The sequence below is a fragment of the Ictidomys tridecemlineatus genome (assembly GCF_052094955.1).
Source record: "Ictidomys tridecemlineatus isolate mIctTri1 chromosome 12 unlocalized genomic scaffold, mIctTri1.hap1 SUPER_12_unloc_6, whole genome shotgun sequence".
Taxonomy (NCBI): Eukaryota; Metazoa; Chordata; class Mammalia; order Rodentia; family Sciuridae; genus Ictidomys; species Ictidomys tridecemlineatus.
The window spans coordinates 161,642-170,259 of record NW_027520964.1 but is presented as its reverse complement, the minus strand read 5'-3'; the positions used below and the strand labels follow the sequence as shown (position 1 = coordinate 170,259).

The following is an 8,618-nucleotide window of genomic DNA, read 5'->3' as shown; positions in this document are numbered from 1 at the left end:
CACCATTGCCAGCCTCAGTCCACTTTGGGCTCATCAAGACCCTCCTCCCTGCTTCTTGGGTGGGGGTGGGTTGGGGAAAGCTGACCTTTACAGCACCCCTAGAAAGGCAGGATGAGGCAGGGAGAGACCCCAGAGACCCAGGGACTAGTCAGGCTCATTTTTGTCATTCAGGTCCCTGCACAAATGTCGCCTTCTCGGAAAGCCCTCCCTGACCATCCGGGAGATCCCCACACACACACCAGAGTTTTATTTTCCGCAGAGCGCTCTTCCCTAGAATTATCTTAATTATCTGTTTGCACGCTTTTCATCTGTCTTCCTCCCTACTTGGAGATTAAGTTCTGAAAGGGAAGGACCGAGCCTACCTTGCTCACCACCCGGTCCCCACATCGCACCCCTGGTGCGTGACATTAGCTGACTTGGTGGAAGGAAGGAAAGATGGAGGATGGACGGACCGATGGATGGATGAACGGACGGACGGACGCTAAACCTCTGCCCTCACTGAACCAGCCCCTTGGCCAGAGCCCCCTCCGGGACGATGTGACCCAGCGTCGCCCCCACCCGGGGCCGCTCCCCGCCCCCGCCCTCGCCCCCGCCACCGCCCGAGGCTGCTCGCCCCCCGCCTCCCGGAGCCGTCATTCGCGGAGCTGCCACAATATTGTGAAGGCTCCGCGCTCCCGCTCCGCGGAGCCCGCAGCCCGCAGCCCGCGCGGGGGAAGGCGAGGGAGGCGGGCGGGCGCGGCGATGAATAATGCATGACCAAGGCGCCCCCTACCGGCGGCCGCGGGCGGCGCGGGACATGGCCCGCCGCGCCCGGACCCAGCCCGGACCGGGACCGGCAGGTGCTTCGCCCGAGGAGCGCGCCGCCCGCCGGCGCCAGCCCCGGGGACTGCCTCGCGCCCACCGCAAGGCCGAGTTCAGGGAGGTGGGGAGGCTGCGCAGAGCCCTGCAGGCCCCAGTAGCCCCGGGTGCGGTGGAATGGGATGGGGAAGGCCACCCGCTCTCACCAGGGCCTGGGGCTGGGCCGAGAGTGCAGCCTCCGGCGAGGACAAGCCTGGACATTGCCGCAGCGAGAGGACCGACAGCGGGGCCTAATGCTTTTATACAAAGGAGTGCGAACGATTTCGCAAGTGTTTGCAAGTTTCTGTGGAGTATTTACAACACTGAGATATGTTTGGGCTTTTCTTTTTTTAAGTTAAAATACTCTACAGGAAAGCCCACTATACGTGGACATCTGCCATTTGACGTCCTCCACGTGTCTTCCCCAGGGCTTCTTGGGAGGCCGCCTCCCGGGAGGTCAGGTGGCAGAGGATGGGGTGGGGCTGATGGTCACGACCAGCATGCTTGTGATCTCCGGGGTCCATGGCTCCGATCGCTGCTCTCCACGCTGCCACCACCTCCTAAAAGGCTGGTAACAAGAAGGAGGTAGAGGTCCCACCTACCCTCAGGGGCTGTTTACCTCCCAATCCCACAGGTCCCTTAGGAAGTTAGGCTGTGGCCTTATGGCTTCTCAGTAAGAACAATTTCTAATGACACCCCCAACCCCAGTGGGCCCTGCTGTCACCGACCTGACCACTGCCCAGGCTTAATAAGTCAGTGGGGAGAGGTGACATCACAGAGGCTGGGAAGCCTCTCCAGGCCATCTGCTGAGCACCTGGTGAATGCTGGCTCACACTGGGATCTCTAGTCCCAGCAGCTCTGCAAATTAGGGCCCTGAGCCCTGGGATACAGGTCAGAAACCAAGGCTCAGAGAGGTATGGTCATGGGCTCAGGAACACACAGCTCAGACTTAAACAGGGCCTTCTCTCAGAGTCCAAGGCTGGAACAGGAAGGAGGAATTCCATCCTTCCACCCCCCCCACCCCCACCCCCCCACCACCCCCACCCCCACCCCCCCACCCCCCCACCCCCACCACCCCCCCACCCCCACCACCCCCACCCCCCCACCCCCCGCCCAGACTACTGTGTGTTGGGCCCTGGACCCCTCCCCTGGAAGTCAGGCCACCCCTCCAGCTGTGCCACTAAGCCCTGCCCATCAGAGCAGCACTAATCTGGGTCACTAGAAATGAGATACAAATCCCACTGCCCTGGAAGCCAGTCTGACAATGTAAGTGCATACGATGGACCCCACACATGGGAAACTCGTGGTCCCCAATCATTTCCCAAATAGTTTTGCCTCTTAGGGAGACAGCCGTTCAGGTGATACCTGGCAAACACTTAGCAACCTTTGCCCTGGACTCCTGCTCCCTCCACCAGGCCTGGAGCCCAGCCTGGCTGCCTCTGCTCTGCTCCCCAGCTGAGACGGTGACCACTCAGAGCCTCTGTTTTGTCATCCTTGTACCTTGCCACTGGGGCTGCGGGGGCCAGATGAGACTTGGGATGAGCAGGGGCTCTATAAGGCAGCCCAGGGTCCCCCCGGGTAGTTTTGGTGTAAGACAGGATTCTCACCCCTCCCAGGTTAAGGTGGCTTTTAAAATTTGAGTTTCCCCAAAGCAGACCAAGGATTTGTGGGTGTTTATTTAGAAAGGACCCCAAGGAAAATGGAGGGAGACGCCTGGCATGTCAAGCAGCAGTCTCAGGAGCAACGAGGCTTCCCTGTCCCGGGTCCCACAGGACTGCAGAGCACACCTGCAGGCTGTCCCCAGCCAGGGCCGCTGGATGTTTTCCCACCGACTCCCACCCGTCATTGGTTGAAGGTCGCAGGGGCCAAGCTCATGCTTATAGCTAGAGAGATGTCCTTGGGGTAGAGTCAGAAGCTGAAGGTAGCCTCTGGGACCAAACAAAGGACATGAGGGGGGTTCGTGCGCACTCTGGTAGCACCTCCCTGCCAGCTACCTGATCATTGCTGCACCGCTACCCCAGGCCTCGCACAGGCTCTGCAGCCTCAGCCCTGCCTGCCAGAAGGGAGGAGCGAACTCTCCCGTCCAGAGAATGAGCTGAGAGAGAGGTGGGCGCTGGCCTTTCAGCAGCCCAGGGACAGTGATTCAGTCTGGTGGCTGAGACAGCTTCCTGGAGGTGGTGACATTCTTTTTTTTTTGGCAGAACCATGAAACAGGGAGTCAGTTCTCTGTGCCTAGAGGGACCTCATCCCCCACCCTCCCCTGCTCCCCCAAGCTCCCCTGACTGTGGCAGCTGATGGGGGCCTGGAGCCAGGGGTGGGCCTGCCCAGGCCACTCAACCTGGACCCCGGGCTGCACTCATCCTGCCTCTGGTGCTTCTGTGCAGGGAGACTTTCTTTCCTGGGGAGGGCATTCTGGACCTGAGAGGCTACCTGAGACTAGCCAGCAGGCACTTTGCAGAATGTCCAGGGTCTTACTTAAAATATGGACACAGACCCATCCAGATCCCCCAACTCAGAGTCCCCAGGCAGGCTTTGGAGCTCCTGCACACCTAGCCAAGCCCCAGGCCTCCTCGGGCAGCCCGTGGACTTGGGTCCCTGCTCCAGCCGAGCTAGTGGTCACCCGGCACATACCTCACGGGAGGCACCACCAGACACTTCCTGTGGTTGTGACTCTGGAGGGCATCCCTACCGCCCTGGGCTTCCCTGCGGGGTCACCCTTAATCACCCCTCCCTGTCCGGAACCTGGGGAGCTGGGGTCACACTGGAGAGTGAGAGGAGGCAGCTCCCCAGCCGTCAGCTTCTGGGCGCTCCCTCCGCTGAGACCTAGGACCTCTGTTCTGAGAGCATGGGGGCTTCTCCACACAGTTTGTGACCTCCCGTTCATTCATATGCATGGATCAAATTTTGGAAATGCAATTAATTACCTGTTGTTGTGTCTGCTTTAATTATTATCATGTTTCCTGTGCACTTTACACAGCTGAATAAACAGTTGGGGAAACAAGCCGGGGGTGGGGTCAGGACTCAAGAGGAGCTGCTGTCTGCCCCCAGCCCAGGGAAGCACCCTCGCCTGGCCTTCATGGGCGCGTCCCTTCATTTGCCCCTTCTTTGTTCATTCATTCGCTTGTCCCGTGAGTCACTGATCCATTCACTCGGTTCCTCATTCATCCAGATAATCATTTACTCATCCATTCATTTATTCACTTACCCAGGGAATATTTATCAGCAAACCAATGTGACCGGCTTGAGGACAGGTGCTAGGAAGCAGTAATAAACAAAAGGACAAGGTCTGACCATCTGGTGGAGAAGACAGACAAAAACACAGGCAATGGTTACAATAGAGCTGGGGCAGTCAGGGAGGACTTCTTGGGGGAGGCGATCTAGATGTATGTTTATTCATCCATTGAGCAGAGCAGGAGTAGGAAAGGACAAAAGATGAAAGGCTGGGTCCCAAGGAGTCGAGACCTAGGAACAAAACACCCAGCAGCCACGGGATCACAACTGGTGGAGAGATGACCCGAGGCAGGTGGGAGCACTGAGGCTGGAGGAATATCAAGGGAGGTTTTTCTGCAGAGGATGCATGGAGCAGATCTTCTAGGACCCAATAAGGCGAACAATCTGAGTGTCCCCGAGGACAGACTCAGGCCCTACCCCGGCTTGTCACAGGTGCTGGCCACAGTGGTGGGCGGAGGAAGTTGACAAGAGCTAGTGACTCAGCCTCTGGTTCTCGCCTGCTAGGGCTGGTGCTTGGTAAAAGAGCAGAAGTTCATCGGCTAGAGGGGGGCACTCTGAAATGAGCCCGCATGTGTCGGGGCAGGAGGGAGCCAGCGTGCCTGGGAGCAGGAGAAGCTGGCATCTGGCAGGATGTGGTGCCTTAGGCCCCCGGGGTGAGAAATGAGGCGGCCAGATCACTGTGGGGCCGCAGCAGAGGAGGAGCCTGAACGAAATCCGAAAGCAGCTGGGAGCCATGGAGGGTCTGTAAGCTGGGGAGGCACCTTCAGAATCCAGCACCTGTCATTGTTCACAAATGCATTGCGGGGACTGTGCAATGAGCCCCGGCTCTGCTGGGCAGAACCAGTAACCAGGAGGGAGGCAGAAGGGCCTTGGGGCCAGACCCAATGGTAAGGGTCACCAGGGCGGCCACCCCAGGTGTCTGGGAGGCTGGGAGAGCAGGTTGGATTTGGGAAAGAAAAATTAAAAGCCAACAAGGTCTCATATTTATCAAGTCCTGCCTCTCCAGGTGCTCCGCCTGCGCTATCCCATTAATAACGGCAATAGCAGGAGCAGCGGCCGCTTAATAACCAATGCTTATTTTGTGCCAGCTTTTTTCTGTTCCGTGTGCTTTTAGCCACATTAATTCCTTTCATGGTCACAATGGCCTTAGGAGGTGGCTGTTAGGATCCTTATTCCCATTTGACAGAGAAGGACATGGAGGCTCAGACGCTGAGCGGCTTCTCCAAGGAACAAGTGGCTGCAGCAGGCTGTGAGCTCAGACCCTCCTACCTCTGTGGTCAGTGCTGCCTCATTCCACCCTGCTGTCCATCAGAAGATGGGCGGAGGCAGGGAGGAGGGGCGGGCGTGGCCGGGGCAGGGCCTCCGTGGTGCCCGGCTCCCTTCTCTCCCCGTAGGCAGCCTGAAGCTGCTCCCTTCTCCTCCGCAGGCTGAGCTGGTGTTTTATGAACCTAGAACCGCAGCAAGATTCTCCTATTAATTTATTGGTATTGCTAATTAAACATCATATTCGCAAATGTAAATTTCCTAATGGCCTCCCTTCCATTTCCCAAGTTTCCTAAAAGAGCTTTCTAGTTATGGTTGTCAATTACATCTCACCCAGTGCTGGGTTGTGGCCGGTGCCAGGGTCACTGGGTCTGGATGGGGCCTCTGGACAGGGTCTGGCTGGGGCCTTTCTGGACCGCAGGGGAGAATGGGGACCCGGGAAAGCTGGGGAGGGAACAGCGGAGCCCCAGCCTGGCAGCAGCTGCGTCTCCCTAACACACCCTCGTCAGGGACACACTTTCTTCTTACCTCTGACATGGCTGCTGGCCTGGGCCCGTGGCTAGTTGCAGGGCTGTGTCAGGGGGGCCAGGCTAGGGTGGGGAGGTGGGGGAGGACAGAATCACAGGACGATGGGAGAAGGAGTGAGTATCAGTGCTCAGAGAGGCCTTGGAGATGTTCCCATCCAACCCAGCTTTTCAAAAATGGGGACACTAAGGCACAGGAGGAGGAGGAGGTGGTTAGAGACTTTAGGACTGCCTCTGATCTCTTTCAAAAATATGATGAGCTGTGTCTCCTCACTCCAGACAAGTGCATCATTGCAAGGCCCCTGTTTTCAGCCATAGTGAGCCCCTACTGCAATTCGGTCACTGCATAGCGTTTGAAGGCCATGCTTCTTGGATCCAAAAATGTGGTTTTTGAATCCCACAGTCAGCAAGTTCTCGGCCTCTCTGGATCTCAGTCTCCTCATCTGGAAAATGGGGACAGCAGTCTGTCTTTCCCAGAGCTGCCCAGAGGATCACCTGGCAAAGCATGTAAGTTATCCAAAATGCATGGAGGACCCCAGGATGGGCCTTGTCACAACAGCTGACTTCTAACTCAGTGGGCAGAGGCACTCTGGCCAGTCCTCAGCCAGCCTACCAGGTGGACCCTGGAAGGGTGGGAGCCGGTAAGGCCGCATGGCCTGGGCTCAGCCTCATCCTGGGGAAAATGGTCACATTTTGCTCTGCACAGCCCCGAAACATCACGTGCATCGTTTCCATAATCCAACAGGCACCCGCTGTCCCTGCCTCTCTTACAGATGGGGAAACTGAGGCCTCCTGAGGTCAGTGGCTGGCCTGGCCTGGGGCAACTGCTCTGCTCTGCCTCTGCTGAGCAGTACCACAAAACATAAGAACAAGCGTAGAGGAGCTGCAGGGAGCCAGTCCTGGTGGGCCGCGTTCCTGCCAGGAGACCTCCAGTATGACCCTGTGCCTCGGGCCTCAGGTGTCACCAGAGACATGTCGGCACTGCCCTTTCCAGACAACTACAGCCCGTGTCCCCTCCCAACACCCAAGCACAGGCCCTGGTGAGAGGGCAGGAGAGGGAGCTTGTGGGGAGACCATGTCAGGGGGCCAGGGCACTGGCTGGGACCCTGAGGATGCAGAAGACTCTCCTGTCCCCCTGCCCCTGGTGGCTCTGGGAAAAGCCAGGGTGGGCGGCCACGGGGAGTGAGGGCACCGCCCAGGACCGGGGTGTGCGCAGCCCTCGGTCCGCTCCTGCGGGAGTGACACGGCTTCTGTGTGTCAGTATCTTAAGGGAGTGGAGGGTCATCTGAGTGTTTTGGTTGCTGCTTGGGAATCTCCATTAGGGAAAGATTTAAAAATACACTCTGTTGTTGTTTATTATTCATGGTAATGACACGGAGCGAGGCTGGCCGTCAGCTCCCCGTATCCCGGGCTTGTGATGTGCTGGGACTGAGCAGCCGCCCCAAGGCCCGGAGTGGAGGCTGAGCCTGGCTCTTGGCACGTCACTGACCCCAGGGTGTCCTGACTTAAAAAAAATATATTATTTCTATTGTGGAAAAACAAACAGAACAACACATGGAACAAGTGAGCCAGCGGGACCATTTGAAAGTGTCCGTCTCGGTGGCACCGAGTGCATCCACGATGTTATGCAACCACCTCGTTCCAGAGGCTTTTCATCGCCCCAAAAGGAAACCTCGTGCCCACGAAGCGATCATTCCCCACCTTCCCCTCCTCCAGCCCCCAGGCAGCCGCTGATCTGCTTTCTGTCTCGGTGGATTTGCGTGTTGTGGAGACTTCACACAAATGGAGTCTACCACGCCGGGTCTTTGGTGTCTGGCCTCCTTCACAGCCTTCTGCCTCGGAGGCTCACTCGGTGTGGGCTTTGGGGTGTTGCCATATTTTGGCGACTGTAATTAATAAGCCTAGAGCCTCCTGGACTCTGGGCAGGGGTTTAGATTCTGGGGAAGCAGCGGGCATGAGGACACCCATGTATTCTGGCACGAGGTGTCCAGACTCCAGACCTCCCAGCTCAGGGCCTGGAGGACCCCCTGGCCACTCTCCCTGCCCAGGTGGGCTCCCAAGGACCCTTCTCTGGACCCAGTCCTGAGCCCCAGGGAAACCATCTGCAGCTTGAAAGGTGCAGACTCCTCAAGATGGGAAGAAGAGGGGCTGAGGAGCACCCCCAGACTGGCCGCCTGCTTGGAGGGCAAAGGCTGGGCGGGATGACGGTCCAGGGACTCTGCTCCGGTGGACGATCACAAAGGCACACGGCAGGACCTGTGCAGATCATCAGAGAGGCCAGAGGCCTTGCTGCTGTCCAGCTCGGTCCCCACCCAGGAGCGTTCCAGAGCTGGGGAAGCTGAGGCCTAGGAGGAGAACGCATCTTAGCAGCACCGCGGCTTCACGGCCGCCGATGACTGGCGCTCCCCAGGTGCCCGGCAGTGTGCTCAGTATGGGCTCCGCAGGTGACACCACTTATGGGGGGGTGCTCTATTGTTACCCCCACTTACAGAACCTGGCGGCTCAGAAGTGGACCCTTTGTATACAGTGCGGGAGAGACACGGACGCTCTCAGACCTCACCAAAGGGAATCGGAGACTTTCGCGGCTCGGCCGGCACCATTGTAGCCGGTGACAGCTGTCCTCAAGATCAACGCTGGTTATCCTCTCCTGGGGGTCAGCACCCTTGCACTCTCTTGCTGGATTCTCCAGCCCTACCCTGTTTATTATTCATGGTAATGATACGGAGCGAGGCCCGGCTGGCTGGGAAAGTGCACACACCATGA

General features: G+C 58.1%; 1 long non-coding RNA gene across 1 annotated transcript; it reads right to left on the bottom strand.

Annotated features, from left to right (window-relative positions):
• Positions 1–1,166: 1,166 nt before the first annotated feature.
• Positions 1,167–1,790, bottom strand: LOC144372352 (uncharacterized). Its single transcript, XR_013432367.1, has 2 exons — positions 1,566–1,790; positions 1,167–1,397 (listed from the first exon to the last, which is right to left on the bottom strand). It is a non-coding gene; the product is annotated as an uncharacterized LOC144372352 (long non-coding RNA).
• Positions 1,791–8,618: the final 6,828 nt, after the last annotated feature.